Source organism: Equus quagga, chromosome 8 (assembly GCF_021613505.1).
Source record: "Equus quagga isolate Etosha38 chromosome 8, UCLA_HA_Equagga_1.0, whole genome shotgun sequence".
In the NCBI taxonomy this organism is placed as follows: domain Eukaryota; kingdom Metazoa; phylum Chordata; class Mammalia; order Perissodactyla; family Equidae; genus Equus; species Equus quagga.
The window spans coordinates 34,493,594-34,511,052 of NC_060274.1; the positions used below are offsets into that span (position 1 = coordinate 34,493,594).

The 17,459-nt window shown below is 35.1% G+C and overlaps 1 long non-coding RNA gene across 8 annotated transcripts in view; it reads right to left on the bottom strand.

Annotated features, from left to right (window-relative positions):
• The window catches only part of LOC124243573 (uncharacterized), a 164,233-nt gene that overhangs the window by 131,437 nt on the left and 15,337 nt on the right, over positions 1-17,459 (bottom strand). For all 8 annotated transcript variants that reach the window (XR_006889709.1, XR_006889708.1, XR_006889714.1 and 5 more), the window contains one exon: positions 41-206. This is a non-coding gene — a long non-coding RNA (uncharacterized LOC124243573). The remainder of the gene's footprint in view (positions 1-40; positions 207-17,459) is intronic.

Genomic DNA, 17,459 nt, shown 5'->3' on the forward strand with positions numbered 1-17,459 from the left:
AAATTATTTCCTCATATTAGCTCAATGTTTCCAAACTTACCTGATGATGAGGCTCTCCTAAGTTAAACACAGACGTTCAGAGCCCCCTCCTTGGACAGGCTGATCCGCTGGAGCTGGGGAAGAATCTACATTTCACTGTCGCCCCAGGTGGTTCTCACGATCAGGCGAGTACAGGAAAGAGTGCATCAGCTGATCTGCCCGTTTTGCTGATTGGGGGAAAGTGTATACATGCACGTCAACCACTAAAATTACATTTATCCTAAGTCATAGCATGCTCAAATTCAATAATTGTTTCCTCAGAGTTAGCAGTGGGTTAGCAGCCCGCATGGCCGGCAAGTTAATTACAGTGAAGGTTGAGAAGGTGATTCTGCCACACAGCCTTTCTGTGGCAGGGTTATATTTCAGTGCTAATCTATGTGTTTTCTAAGTAATTCCCTCCCTCGCCGCTTTCTCACTGGTACACCGAGGACCTCTTTTCTTCCCTCTCATCCTCCTTTCTTCCACCCAGCAAACACAAAAGCAGAAATAGACTGAAAGAAGCTGTCTTAGACCGTGTGGGCTACTATAACAAAATACCATACACTGAGTGGCTTATAAACAACAGCAATTTATTTCTTACAGTTCTGGAGGCTGGAAAGCCCAAGATCAAAGCACCAGCAGATTCGAGGTCAGGTGAGAGCCTGTTTCCTCAGAGACAGCCCTCTTCTTACCGTAACCTCACATAGCAGAAGGAGCTAGGGAGGTCTGTGGGGTCTCTTTTATAAAGGAAGGACACTAATCCCATTCATGAGGGCTCCATCCGCATGATATAAGCACCTCCCAAAGGCTCCACCTCCTAATACCATCACATTGCGTGTTAGGTTTCGACGTGAATTTTGAGGGGGACACAAATATTCAGTCTACGGCAGAAGCCTTTGGCTTCAGTGTCAGACAGCAAGGTTGGAAGACACGCTCGCCAGGATCAGACTGACACAGAAGGAAGAGAGAGGAAGTCAGATACCAAAAGGGGATGGGGGAAGGAGTGGCGGACTAAGGGACACAGAATATACATCCTTCCCGTCAAAATCAATTTATCCCTCCTCTCCATTCAATAACACATTTTATGTATAAGTTATCAGCCTGATTGCTCTAATCAGTAACATTTATTACAAATGCCATGTGTGTCTTGCCAAAAGGCTAGAAAGCCCTAAAGGACACTGAATCTACCATTACTGTGCCTGCCTAGTTACTTAGCAGAGGACCTGGCATATAAAAGATGGTCTCATGTTCTTGCAAACTTTAAAGAGATAAAGATGCTAATGATTATCTCTGCCTATCTGGCTTCCAATTTCCACAATCCTCTCTCTCTGCCTGAATTCAATATTATAGCTCTAGAAGAAATCCTAACCTTGGCCACATTTCCTTATACCTTTTGCTAATGGTCTGCTTTGGCAATAAGTTATTCTTGATTTGACTTTGGTTCTGACCTTTTGTTCTAATTCTTATAACTGGACTTCTGTGTTATTCTTTGTTCTCTAAAACACTTCTATGTAAACTGGCCATGCTATTCCAGTACCTCTAAAACTGGGTTTAGTCTTTGTTATGGGTTGAACTATGTCCTCTATAAAGACATGTTGAAGTCATAACCCCCCATATCTCAAATGTGCCATCTCCAAATGTGACCTTATTTGGGAAAAGCGTTGTTACAGCTATAATTAGTTAAGATGAGGTCATAGTGGAGTAGGATGGGCCCTTAATCCAATATGACTAGTCCCCTTATAAGGAAAGGAAGATGACTAACACAGACACAAAAGGAGAGCACCATGTGATGGCAGAGGCAGACAGAGACTGGAGTGATGCACCTGCAAGCCAAGGAGTGCCAAGGATTGTGGCCACCACCAGAAGCTATGAAAAGGCAGAGACGGGTATTCCCTAAAGCCTTCAGAGGGAGCATGGTCCTGCTGGCGCTTTGAGTTCAGACTCCTAACATCCAGAACTGTGAGACAATATATTTCTGTTGTTTTAAGCCACTCAATTTGTGGTACTTGGTTAGGGAAACCCTAAGAAATTAATGAAGTCTTGTTGCCAGTTGCTTTCCAGATAGTATAGACAATTTCGGAGTATCAGCAATCACTATGCCTATCCGACATACACACAGCAGAACACCCATAACTGGTGGAAATCTGGGTGAGAAGCTCCTATGTGTAGGTATACTCCTCAGATATCTGCTGGTCAACATATCTTTACTTCAACTTCCACAATGATTCTGTCCTCCAAGAATCTGACAAACTCCATGGGGGGAGAGGCCAAATTCTAAGTCCTACAAAATATTAAAATACTGTCTAGCCATATTTCAACATATTTTTCTTTTACCTTGCTGATCTTTATTAAAAGCCTTAAAGCTAGAGGAGCAGGAAGAAATACCTAAGAAGAAAGCAGCAAACACAGAGGACCACCTCCATGAAAGGAAGTCTAGTTAGCCAGAGATGGATTTACTTGTAATTCAATTAATAGCTCTGCCTGTCAGGAAAAAGACATGCAATATTTTCATGAATAAATGTGATTTCAAAAAAAGAAACAATGCATCACTTTCTGTGAAAGGAAATTACCGTATCGAATGTGCATGGAAAAGGAGAAATAATTGTTGCATAGACGTGAAAAATCACAATGCATCTTTTTTTATAGTAAATTGAATGTTCCTAGTGATGTTGATAAACTGATGGCTCAGCACATCTGGGGATTTGTTCACTCCAGTCTGCAGCTGCCCTTTGCACAAAGCCTGAATTTTGCTCTCTCATGGTTTGCAGGATATAAGAACATAAAAGAGATTTTGTAACTCCTGAGTCAGAGAAATCCTCTCATTCTTATATACAACTATACAATCCTTAGTAACAGGCTAATGTGAACACACTCAATCATTTGCGTGTGTGTGTGTGTGTGTGTGTGTGTGTATACATACATGGGTGCACATTTGTATATGTATATTGTGGTGGTGGGCTAAATCTTTTTTTAAAAAGTGTTCAAATATACCATAAACACACACACATACACTACTACATGCACCCACCCACACATATATTTTGCTACATTTGGCAAGAGTAAACGGGTCATTTGAATTAATTTAAATATTATAGTAGATTTCCTTTTTATGTGAGGTAGACCGTGTGGTAATAAAGAAAACAAAGCAATTCCCGCAGAACCCATTTCTTCCCCCTGTGAGAACTTCCTCACAGTTTTGAAATACACATGCTAAGTAGAGATGGGCACTGCAAATATTTTATCCTGATGAGGAATTTTAATATGATTCAGAGAGGATAAAGCAAAGACTACCAAATATTTATTTATATGTCCTTATATAGGAATAAAAAAAAACCCCAGAAGTTCCTTATCTGAAAATTCACTGAAAGATACCATTCTCACTGTAATAAGTGACCACATTCTGCTCTGTACATCCTAGCTAGGAAACTCCTGCAAAGTGGAAGCTCAGGAAACACAGAAGAATGTATGCTAAACTTCAGGCAGGGAGACTAGTAGAATATCATCCTTCACCAACAAATCTTCTTGGGTAAGGCTTTAAAAACTGAAATATAGATGAAACGTGGATGTATTACTAATCTTGTTTGAGAAAGGATACAGGGGTAGGGAGAGGTAATTGAGAAAGGGAGGATGGTGATATTGTGATAGATGGGTATTTGAGAGCCTGAGCAGTGTCCAAAACTTGGAGGTTAAAGTGAAACGGAATAGAGAACTAGAAAGAACTCAGCATAGAATGATCAAGATTTAGTGGAAAAGATGGTCACTCAGAGCATATGACATCTCTCCTTCTCTCCAAGGGCGTTCTTTTAAAAGTAACTAAGAAATGCGCATGAGTGTTGAGAAAGGAGAGAGAGAGAAATAGCCTACACTATTAGCACAAGAAGTTGAGATGAGATGCCAGCCCCAAGGAACAGCAATTCACTAACAACTGTCCTAGATCTAGAAACTTCAAGAATATTTATCACATATAGTGCCAATCAGACCAGATTGGAACTTGAATAAATGAACAGAAATGCTCTTGGATTCGAAAAATGTACCGTAGTTAGAAAGTGCAAAGGTTGGAGGAAGGGTTCGAAAGACTGACAGATCTTTCTCAGACCAACTACCTTGGCCACCCAATATGAAATAGTTTGAATAGCCTTATAACTATTAAGGAAATTGAGTGTGTAACTTAAAAACTCCAGGAAAAAATATCCAGGCCCAGATGGCTTCACTAGAGAAGTCTACCAAATGTTTAAAGAAGAATTACCACCAATTTTACAAATGTCTTCTAGAAAATCAAAGAAGGGGAAGCACGTCCTAGTTCATTTCATGAAATTAGCATCGCCCTGATATCAAAACCAGACAACGACAATACAAAAAAGAAAACTACAGACCAATATCCCTCATGGTTATAGATGTAAAAGTCCTTCAAATATTAGCACACAGAGCTCAGCAATATATAAAAAGAATTATATATATCATGACCAAGTAGGGTTCAATATGAGGATACAACATGGTAAAGATGGTCAATATTCAAAAATCAATCTGGGGCTCAATATTCAAAAACCATCATATACAGGCTAAAAAAAATCAAATGATCAAAGCAATTACTATACAAAAACATTTGACAAAATTCGATACACATTCATGATTAAAAAAATCTCAGAAAAATAGAAATAGAGAGGCATTTCCTCAATTGGAGAAAGAGCACATACCAAAAACCTACAGCTAACATTAGACTTAATGTTGAAAGTCTTAATGCTTTCCCTTCAGATCGGGAATAGGTTAAGGATGTCCGCGCCTGCACTCATATTCATCATACTGCTGGAAGGCCTAGCTAGTGCAATAAAAGGCAAGAAAATGGAATAGAAGGCAAACAGATCAGAAGAATGAAATAAAACCGTTCCTATTTGCAGGTGACACGATTGTCTATGTTGAAAATCCCAAGGAATCTATAAGCAAACCCCCAGAACTAATAGATGAGTTTGGCAAAGTCATGGGATACAAGATAAATACATAAAAATCAATTGTATCTCTGTATATTAGAACCAAACATGTACTATTTAAATAAATAACAAAGTTAAAAATACAACAACACAATCAGTCAAAAAGAGAACGTTTTAGGCGTTAATCTAACAAAACATGTATAGGACACGTATCTGAAAACTCCAAGATGATAATAAAAGAAGTCAAAGAAGATCTAATGAAATGGAGAGACATACGAGGTTCATACACGGAAGATTCAGCATAGTAAAGATGTGAATTCTCTCCAGATTGACAACACGTTTAATACAATTCCAATTAAAATCTGGCAAGATTTTTGTAAATATAGACAAGATTAATCTAAAATTTATATGGAAAGACAAAGGAACTAGAATAGCTAAAACACCTTTCAAAAACATGAATAAAGTGAGAAGAATCAGTTTATCAAATTTTAAGACTGACTAGACAGCTACAGTAATCAAGGTTGTGTGGTATTGGTGTAGGAATAGACAGGCAGATAATGAAACAGAATAGAAAACACAGACATAGACTCAGACAAATGTGCTTAACTGGTTTTGACAATGGTGAAAAAGCAACTCAGTGGAGGAAAGACAGTCTTTTCAGAAATGGTGCTGGTGCAATTGGACATCCACAGATTAAAAAAAAATAAACTAAGATTTCACATCTTATACAAAAATTAACTCAAATTGGATCATATACTTAAATGTAAAATAGAAAACTAGAAAATCATAGAGAAAATCTCAGGATCTAGGGCTGGCACAGAATTCTTAGGCATGACACAAGCATGTTCCATAAAAGGAAACATTGATAAATTGGACCTCATCAAGATTAAAATCTTTTGGTCAGAAAAACTCTGTTAAGAAGATGGAAAAACAAGGTATAGACTAGGAGAAACTATTTTAAACCACATATATGACAAATGACTAGTATTTAGAATACATAAAAAATTCCCACAACTCAACAGTAGGAAAATTAAACAAGCCAATTAGAAAAAAATAGATAAAAGACATGAAGAGAAATTTCACTGAAGGGGAATGACAAATGACAAATAAGCACATGAAAAGATGTTTAACATCATTAGCCATCAGGAAAATGCAAGTGAAACCCACAATGAAATATCATTAAACACCTGTCAGAGTAAAAGAAAAAATAGTGACAACACCAAATGTAGGTGAGGATGCAGAGAAACTGGCTTACAAACGTTTGTATACCCATACAATGAAATACCACTTCGCAATAAAAAGGAATGTATTAAGATACATGAAACAGCATGGATGCATGTTAAAAGCATTATGCTAAGTGGAAGAAACCAAACAAAAAGCACTAAATATAGTATCATTCCATTTATATGAAATTCTAGAAAAGACAAAATCATAGTAATAGAGAGCAAATCACTGGTTGCCAGGGGCTAGGAATTGGAGAGAAAAATTGATTATAAAGGGCATAAATGGTTTTGGAGCAATAGATATGTTCTATATTATGATGATGAATATATTCGTCAAAGTCGTCAAATTTGCACTGAAAAGTTGTGAATTTTATTTTACATATATTATAGCTCAATAAAGTTAACTTTCCCCAACAAAAAACAAATGAACCAAACTGTTCATCAATTTAAAAACACAATCACACAGGAAAAGTATAATTATTTCAAGTAATTTTGTAATATATTACTCTGACCATACATTCTTAGTGAAGTTTATTCTAAGGACTGAAAACTGTTTAAAGAAATCTTAAACTTTAGTCAGCGTGCTTTTTGTTAGCAGTACTATTGGTATGATAATTTTGAAAGTATTTTTTTTGTTTGTTTGCTTTGTTTTTTGGCCCTGAGCTAACATCCATTGCCAATCTTCCTCTCTCTCTTTTTTTTTTTTGCTTGAGGAAGACTGTCCCTGAGCTAACATTTATGCCAATCTTCCTCTATTTTGTATGTGGGATGCTGCCACAACATGGCTTGATGAGCAGTATGTCTGTCCACGCCCGGGATCTGAACCCGTGCACCCTAGGTTGCTGAGGTGGAGTGTGTGAACTTAACCACTATGCCACTGGGCTGGCCCCACAGTTTTCAAAGTATTTTAAGTGACTTATGTAATAAAGCAAATAAGTAAATATTTAAATATTATTAGTAAACAACATTTCTAGTGTCACAGAAAATACAGGAAAATATAAAATGAAGAAATTGACAAAACAATCCTGCAATGGAAATATCAATATGAGGTCCACACTTAAAAAAAAATATATAGTTACTAGCTTTAACCTACAAAAGGGTCTAAAAAGAATAATACTCCAATAGCAATTAGCACAGCTAATGTTCAAATTTCCATTTCTAAATACAATTCACCACTTATAAGGAACCAGCACTTGAAGAAATGGCTGCTTCTAGAGCTGTGGATGGGAAAGAACAAAGTGAGCCTGGGACAACTTGTTGTGATAAAAACCAAGAAAGGGCTCAACAGTTAGTGGGGTCATGTCAAAAAAGACAGTGATCTAATTGATGTGGCTCCCTCTGGTCACATTTGGGACAATTTAAACACCAAAAAGAATAATGACTTTAAGTGATCATAACATATTAAATAAACTTAAAAAAAAATCCCCGAGTCCACAGCAAGACTCTGAACGAATAAAAAACAGAAAAGAGAAAAAGAGAGGGGGAAATCTCTTCTTTACAAAAAATATCACAGAACAAATGCAAAAGAAATGGTAAAATTTGAAAGCTAGCCATTTTGCAACCCTGAGTGTGATCAATGGTTCATACAAGTTCCACTGACAAGTTCAAAAGCCATCAGGAGGCAAGTTATTAGGCATCAGATATGCCAAATATTATCTCCTAGGGTGCTAATTAAAACAAGAAAAATGTATCTTAAAATTGAAAGATCAGGGGCTAGCCTGGTGGTATAGAGGTTAAGTTTGCGAGCTCTGCTTCAGCAGCCTGGGATTCACGGGTTTGGATCCTGGGCATGGGCCCACACACTACTCATCAAGCTATGCTGTGGCAGCATCCCACATACAAAAATAGAGGAAGATTGGCACAGACATTAGCTCAGGGCCAATCTTCCTCACCAAAATAAATAAATAAAACATTGAAGATCTGCAAGTCATTACCTTAACAAGATGGTCCAACTTAGCATCACTTATAGTGGAACACCTTGACATAAGTGGCCCTCAGATTTGACTGCAATGTGATGAAAACAACATCACCTATTAACTGTTCTTGCTAAAAATGTTTATTCCAAAGCTTATCAAGCCTCTAGACCTAATCATCAATTTATGGAAAATACAATAGATGAATTATCAAGTTAATTGTCACCATGAGAAAATAACAAATAAAAGTTATTCTTGGACAATTGGCGGTAATTTAATATAAACTGTGTGTTAGATGATGTTATGGAATTATTTATAATTCTTTTAGGTATACAAATGTATTGTGGCCATGTAGCAAATTCCCTTATTCTTAGTAGCTACATGTTGAAATATTTAGGGGTGAATGTTATGCTGTCTGTAATTTACCTTGAAATAATTCATGGGGAAAATACATATACACAAAGAGAGCAAGAGTGTGGGAAAGAAAGTGTGCCAAAATGTTAATCAAATGCCAGATGAAGGGTAAATATAAGTGTTCACTATTTTACCTTTCTTTTAACTTTTCTATAAGTTTGAATTTTTCCAAATAAAAAATAGGGGAAAATGGTTCAAATAAAAAGATACACAAATAAGTTTTTCAACTGGAATGCTGAAAGGAAAAATAGTTTTTATTGAAATTCACTACCTTGATATATGTTCTTTCTTTGAGAGCACAGAATAGAAAATCTATTTCTTTCTGACAGTACATGCTTCCAAACTCCCCCATAACTCCTGAAAATATCACTAATTTTCTTTCTACAAATGTGGAAACTGGTTATCATTGTTTAAAAAGTAGAAAAAAAATCCAGCCAATTTAAGTTAAGGCTAGATAATAAATTAAACCTGGCACAGTTTTGGAAAAATAAGGCAATAATAAATAATTTAATAAAAATTAAAGAAAACAAAAACAGTAAGGCTAATACCACGTTCATGGAATGGGCAGTTAAATATCATAACAGTTTTACTCTCCCCTAAGTTATCTATAGATTCATTATAATTCTACACAAAACTCAGATTTTTAAATAAAATTTGACAAGCTGAATCTAGAATTTATATGTAAGTGTGAAGGGACAAGAATCAAGTTGTTCATGAAGAAAAAAATAGAGGAAACTTACAATAAAACAAAGTCGGGATTTTCCTAAACAGGAAACAAAAGTGTAAATCATAGAGGATTTACCACATTAAAATGAGTAACAGTGAAAAAATTAGCCACCACAAAGAGAACAAATGACAAAAGAAATGTGTAAAACAAGTGACCAACAAATGATTAATGTGCAACATATAGACAACTCCTAAAAGCAAGCAACAACAAACTATTGCATAGAAAAATTTGACTAAGGGAAAACAGTCAAGAAAAATAAACAGAAATTCACAAAAGAGGAAGTAATACTGGTGTTTATTAGTTATTAATGAAATGCAAATTAAAACCACGATGTGATACTATTTCTCATCCATCAGATTGGCAAAAATTTTACAGTTGTCCAATATCAAATCTATGTTAGAATGTGAAGCAACTTGAATCCTTGTCCGCAACTGGTGAGGGTGTCTATTGCAACAACCACTTTGGAAATCATTTGGCATTGTCGGAAATAGTGCCCTATAATCCAGCATTATACACCTTACAGGAATTCCTGCATATGTGTGCTAGGAGACAAGTGCATAAATCTCTCTATTGCAGCCATGTTCATAATAGCAAACCCTAAACGTCCAAGAACAGTAGGATAGATAAATAAGTTGTAGTATAATTGCATAATGGAATGCTACACACCATTGAAAATTGATTCTTATTGATACATAAGAATGGATCTTAAACATCATATTGAGTAAAAGAACTAAATCATAGGAAAAAAAGCAGTTCATTTACATTACATTCAAAAACAGATAAAACAAAGTTTAGTTGAAGGATACAAACATAGATAGGAAGAAAAATCCAGTAAAGGTAAGGAAATAGAGGATTAGTATAAATTGTTGTACACTGATTACCACTAGTAAGGAGGGAAGGAGAGTAACGTAAGAGAGCCCCATAAATGGATTCTGCGGCACAGTGATATTTTCTTTCTTGGCCTTGGTGTTAGCAAAAAGGTGGACATTTCATAATTTTTTGTTCTTTAAACAAAATGAATATGTTGTCATAAACTCCACTGTTAGAATGTTATATTTCTCTACATTTTAAAAAACTTAATGATAGCCACTAAAAGAATAGAAAGACAATCTATAGCTTCCAAATTAACAAAGGGAAAATATGGGAATTTTATTGATCAAAGGCCAGGGAAGATAAAATATAAAAAGACAACTGAGATTGAAAACAAGATAAACATCTCTCTGAACGAGAAACTGAAAGAAAATGCGATGGTCAGCAGGGCTGAAACCACAAGTCTTTTGAGCTCTAAGTGTGGAAGCAGAGCCTGAGAGTTTCAGTTACATGAGGTAAAGATGTCAGAAAGAGATTCATCCAAGACAAGAGATCAGAGAGCCATACTCACAGCTCAATGCCAGGGATTGGGGTGGAGCTGCCCTGGTCATAAAAGGGCACTAAGGGGGAAAAAACCAACAAATTGTGGTTGACCAAAACAGCAAGTGGCTATAGTTTTTAGGAAGCTATGAGCATAAAGAAACGGGAGGACATAGAAACAGTCTCATAAACAAGAATGGAAAACAACTGCCTGCTGGTTCAGATCTTGATCTGCATTATGTGTACATCTCAGAAGAACTTGAGCATGAACTTATCACTATATTACATAAGACCTGGTTCTAGATTGAGAGGCTGTATGGTTCTACTAGAGGCAACCTCAAACCTGAGACTGAGAAAATGAGAGAGAGAGAATGGGAGAGAGATAGAAAGTGAGCTTTCTAATCAAAATGAGCCTGAAAACTAAATTCCAAAACATATGAAATAACTAAAGACAGTCAACAAAATCACTAATCAGAATGTTTTGACAAAATCAGAGGGGCTGGCCCCGTGGTCGAATGGTTAAGTTTGCGCCCTCCACTGCAGGCGGCCCAGTGTTTCGTCAGTTTGAATCCTGGGTGCGGACATGGCACTGCTCATCAAACCATGCTGAGGCAGCGTCCCACATACCACAACTAGAAGGACCCACAAGGAAGAATATACAACTATGTACTGGGGGGCTTTGGGGAGAAAAAGGAAAAAATAAAATCTTCAAAAAAAAAAGAATGCTTTGACAAAATCAGAAACATTTGACAAAAAGTTTTAAAACCAGTGAGTTTTAAAAGTACATAAAAATAATTACATCTATAGAAATAAAGAAAAATAATGACACACAGAGCAAGATATGAAATGAAAAAGGTGATTTTGAAATAGGGTCAAAAATTTAGAAATGCAAAATAAAGTCAATGCCAGTGATGGTGACAGTGTAAATTAGTAAAATGGAAGATGGTACTGAGGAATTCCCACAATGCAGTGCAGAGATAAATAATATTTTCTTATGAAAGAGTAATAAAGAGATATACAGAAGAGACAAGAAGTTCCAAAACACATCTTGTAGAAGTTTCAAAAGAAAAGATGGGATGGAATGGCAGAGAGAATTTCCAGAATTGAAAATCTGCAATGTATAATACAAATAGACGGGCACCTTATGGAATAATAATACAAGTAGTCCCTTAAGAAGCTATAATTTGTATGTAACTAAAAACCAAGAAAACAACTTCAAGATACACAAAGTAGGCAACAAAAGAAAAAATAGACAAATTGGACTTCATCCAAATTAAAAAATTTTGTGCACCAAAGGACACTATCAAGAGAGTAAAAAGACAGTCCACAGAATGGCAGAAAATATTTTCAAATCATGTATCTGTTAAGGGATTAATATTAAGAAAGAACTCCTAAAATTCAACAACAAAAGACAAAACAACTCAATTTAAAAATGGGCAATCCACTTGAACAAATATTTCTCCAAAGAAGATATACAAATAGACAATAAGCACATGAAGAGATGTTCATTAGTCATTAGGGAACATCACTAGTCATTAGGGAAATGCAAATCTAAACCATAATGAGATACCACTCCACACCTGTTAAGACGGTTATTATAAAAAAAAAAAAAAAGAAAAATAGTAGATGTTGGTGAGGATGTGGAGAAATTGAAATCCTTGTGCATTTCTGGTGGGAATGTAAAATGGTGCAGCTGCTGTGAAAATAGTTGGGCAATTCCTCAAAAAGCTAAACACATATTGCACACCTATGTTCACAGCAGCATTATTTGCAATAGTCAAAAGGTGGAAACAGCCCAAGTATCCACTGGAGGAGGAATGGATAAACACATACAATGGAATATTATTCAATCCTAAAAAGGAATAAAATATTGAAACATGCTACAATGTGAATGAACCTCAAAAAACATTATGCTCAGTGAAATAAGCAAGTCATAAGAGGACAAATACTATATGATTTCACTTATGTGAGGTAATGAGAGAAGTTAAATTCATAGAAACAGAAAGTCGAACGGTGCTTTCCAGGGACTAGGAAGGAGGGCAGAATAGGGAGTTGTTAAAGGGTGCAAAGTTTCAAGTTTCAGTTTTGCAAGATGAAGAATTCTGTGGATGGATGGTAGTGATGGGAGCATAACAAGTGAATGTATCTAATGCTAGTGAACTGTACATTTTAAAAGGTTAAGATGGTAAATTTTATGTGCATTACAGCACAAATTTAAAAAAAAGCTAAACATAGAATTACTATATGACCCAGCAATTCCTCTACTTCAAGATTATACCAAAAAGAATTGAAGGAAGGACTCAGATAGATACTTGTACACCAGTGTTCACAGTAGCATAATTTATAATAGACAAAATATGGAAATAACACAAATATACATCAACAAATGAATGAATCAACAAAATGTGGTCTATACATACAATGGCATACTATTTAGCCATAAAAAATGAAGTTCTGATACATGTTACAACATGGATTCAACAACAGATTTGATCAAGTGGAAGAAAGAATCATTGAACTTGAAAACAGGTCATTTGAAATTATGAGTCAGAGGAATAAAAGAAAAAAGAATGAAGAAAAGTGAAATGAGCCTTAGGAATTCAGAGGACGTCATCAAATAAACCAATATATGCATTATGGGAGTTACAAAAGGAGAGTAGAGAGAGAAAGGGACGGAGTCTACTTGAAAAAATAATGGCCAAAACTTCCCCAAACTGAGAAAGGAAATGAATATACAAGCTCAAGAAATAAAAAGAACTCCAATGAGGATAAATTCAAAAATGACCATGCTGAGACACGGTATAATAAAATGGCCAAAAGTCCCAAAGAAAGGATCTTGGAAGAAGCAAGACAAAAGTGACTCATCACATACATGGGAGCGCCCGTAAGATTATTAGTAGATTTCTCAGCAGAAATTTCACACACAGAAGAGAGTGGGATGATATATTCAAAGTGATGAAAGAAGAAAACTGCCAAATAGGAATACTATATCTGGAAAAACTGTCCTTCAAAAATGAAGGTGAAATTAAGACTTTCCCTGATAAATAAAAGGTGAGGAGGTTCACTGCCACAAAAACCACCCTACAGGAAATGCTAAAGGGAGTTCTTCACGTTGAAGTGAAAAGACATTAGGCAGTAACACAAAAACATACAAGAACATAAAGTTCTCTGGTAAAGGTAAATATGTAGAGAAATACAGAATCCTCAAGTATTGTAATGTTGGCACATAAAACACTTTTAATTCTGGCATAGCATGTAAATGACAAAAGCATTAAAATAACCATAAATCTATAGTTATATTAACAGATATACAATATAAAAAGATATAATTTGTGACATCAATAACATATACTTGGGCGGGTGAAGATGTAAGTGAGTAGAGTATGTGATTTAATTTAACATGTTATCAGTTTAAAATAGACTGTTATAACTTCAAGATGTTTTATATGATCTCCATAGTAACCACAAAATACTATAGAAAATACATAAAAAGAAATGGGAAAGGAATCAAAGCATGTAACTACAAAAAAATCAATGAAACACAAAGAAAGATAGCAAGAGAGGAAAAGAGGGACAACATAGCTACAAGACATAAGGAAAACCATTAACAAATGGCAATAGTAAGTCTTTCCTTAGAAGTAATTACTTTCAATATAAATAGATTTAACTGCCCAATTAAAAGACACAGAGTGATTGAATGGATTAAAAAAACCCCACAAGATCCATCTATTTGTGGTCTACAAGAGACTCACTTTAAATCTACGAACACACACACGCTGAAAGCAAAAGGATGGAAAGTCCATGCTATGTAAATAGTAAACAGAGCAGGGTGACCATAATTATAACAGACAAAATAGATTTTAAGTCAAAAACTGTCACAAGGAATAAAGGAGGACATTTTGTACTGATAAAAGGGTAAATTCACCAGAAAGATATAACAAATTTAAATTTATATGCACCTAACATCAGAGCTCCCAAACATATGAGGCAAGCACTGACAGAATTGTAGGGAGAAAAAGACAGCAACACAATGACAGTAGATTTCAATAGCCCACTTTTAATAATGGATAGAAAAACCAGACAGAAAATCAATAAGGAAACAGAGGCCCTGAACACCACTATAGACCAATAGACCTAATAGGCATATACAGAACATTCCACCCAATAATAACAGAAAATACATTCTTCTCAAGTGTACATGGAAAATTCTCGAGGATAGACCACATGTTAGGCCACAAAACAAGTTTTAGCAAATTTAAGAAGATTGAAATCATACCAAGTATTTTTTCTGACAGCAATGGGATGAAAATAGAAAACAATAGCAAAAGTAAAACTTGAAAATTCACAAAAATGTACAAATTAAACAATACACCCTTAAAAAAAACCAATGGGTCAAAAAAGAAATTACACTATTTGAGACAAACAAAAATAAGAAAACAGCATACCAAAACTTACGGGCTATAGTGAAAGCAGCAATAAGAGGGAATTTTATGGCAGCAAACTCATTAAAAGAGAAGAAAGATATCAAATCAACAACCTAAATTTCCACATTAAGGAACTAGAAAAGAAGCACAAACTAAATCCAAAGTTAGCAGAAAGAAGGAAATAATACAGATTAGAGCAGAAAAAGGTGAAATAGAGAATAGAAAAGCAATAGAAAAAATTAACAAAATGTAGAGTTGATTTTTTGAAAAATCAACAAGATTGACAAATCCTTAGCTAGACTAAGAAAAAAAGAGAAAAGACCCACATAAATAAAAGAAAAAAATGAAAGGGAGATATTACAATTGATGCCACAGAAATAAAAAGGATTATAAGAGACTACTATGAACAATGACTCACTAACAAGCTGGATAATCTAAAAGAGATGAATAAATTACTAGAAATATAGAACTTAACCAGACTGAATCATGAAGAAATAAAAAATCTGAACATACCTATAATCGATAAGAAGTTTGAATCAGTAATCAAAAACCTCCCAACAAAGAAAAGCCCAGGACCAGAGGGCTTCTCTAGAGAATTCTACCAACGTCTAAAGAAGAAAACACCAATAGTCCTTAAAACTGTTCCAAAAAATTGAAGAATGAACACTTCCAAACTCAGTTTATGAGGTCAGCATTACCCTGATACCAAAGCCAGATAAAGATACTACAAGAAAAAAAACCTACAAACAAATATCCCTATTTAATATTGATTAAAAAATCTTCAACAAAATACTAGCAAACTGAATACAACAGTACATTAAAAGCATTGCACCACGACCAAGTGAGATTTATTCCTGGAGTGCAAGGATGGTTCAACACACAAAAAACAATCAACTTAATACACCCCATTAACAGACAGAGGGACAAAAACCACAGGATCATCTCAATTGTTGCAGAAAAAGCATTTTACAAAATTCAACACCCTTTCATGATTAAAAATACTCAAGAAACTAGGAATAGAATGAAATCACCTCAACATAATTAAGGCTATATATGAAAAGCCCACAACTAACATTATACTCAATGGGTAAAAACTGAAAGCTTTTCCTCTAAGATCGGGAAAAAGGGAAGGATGCCCACTGTCATCATTTCTATTCAACATAGTACTGGAAGTCCTAGCCAGAGAAATTGATCAGGAAAAAAAAAGGCATCCAACTTGCAAAGGAAGAAGTAAGAGTATCTCTGTTTACAGATGACATGATATTATACATAGAAAACTAAAGTTTCCACAAAAAAACCTATCGGAACTAAAAAACTGATTCAGTAAAGTCGCAGGATACAAAAAAAAAAGAAAACCCCAAATCAGTTGTATTTCTATACACTAACAATAAACAATCCAAAAAAGGAAATTAAGAAAACAATCCCATTTACAATAATATTCGAAAAAACCCAAAATACTTAGGAATAAACTTAACCAAGATAGAAAAAGACTTGTACACTGAAAACTGGAAAACATTGCTAAAAGAAATTAAAGAAGACATAGATAAATGGAAAGCTATCACATATTCATGGATTGGAACACTTCATATTGTTAAAATGTCCACACAACCCAAAGCAATCTAGGGATTCGATGCAATTCCTATGAAAATCCCAAAGACATTTTTGCTGAAATGGAAAACAATACCTTAAAATTCACATGGAATCTCAAGGGACCCCAAATAAAACTTGAAAAAGAAGAAAAAAGTTGTAGGCCTCACATTTCTGGATTTCAAACCACATTACAAAGCTATAGTAATCAAAACAGTGTGGTACTGTGTAAGACAGACATACAGACCAACGGAACAGAATAGAGAGGCTAGACAGGAATCCTCATGCATATGGTTAAATGACATTGGATAAGGTTGCCAAAACCACACAGTGAGAAAAGGACAGATTTCAACAAATGGTGCTGGGGAAAGTGGGTATCCACATGTCAAAGAATGAAGTTGGATCTTTACTTTATACCATATATAAAAATTAACTCAAAATGGATGAGAGGTCTACGCATAAGACATAAATCTGTAAAACTGTAAAAGCAAACATAGAGGAATAGCTTCCTAACAATAAATCTGGAAACGATTTCATGGGTACGACACCAAATGCACAGGCAATAAAAGCAAAAATAGACAAATGGGACTACACCAAACTTTAAAACTTCTGTGCATCAAAGGAAACAATCAACAGAATGAAAAGGCAACTTACAAAATAGGAGAAAATATTTGTAAACTATATATATGATATGAAATTAATATCCACAATATACAAAGAACTCCAATAACTTAAAAACGACAGCAACAAAAACCTTGATTTTAAAATGTGAAAAAGACTTGAATAGACATTGCTCCAAAGAAGATCTACACATGGCCAAGAAGCACGTGAAAACATGTTCTACATCACTAATCATTAAGAGAAATGCAATGAGGTAT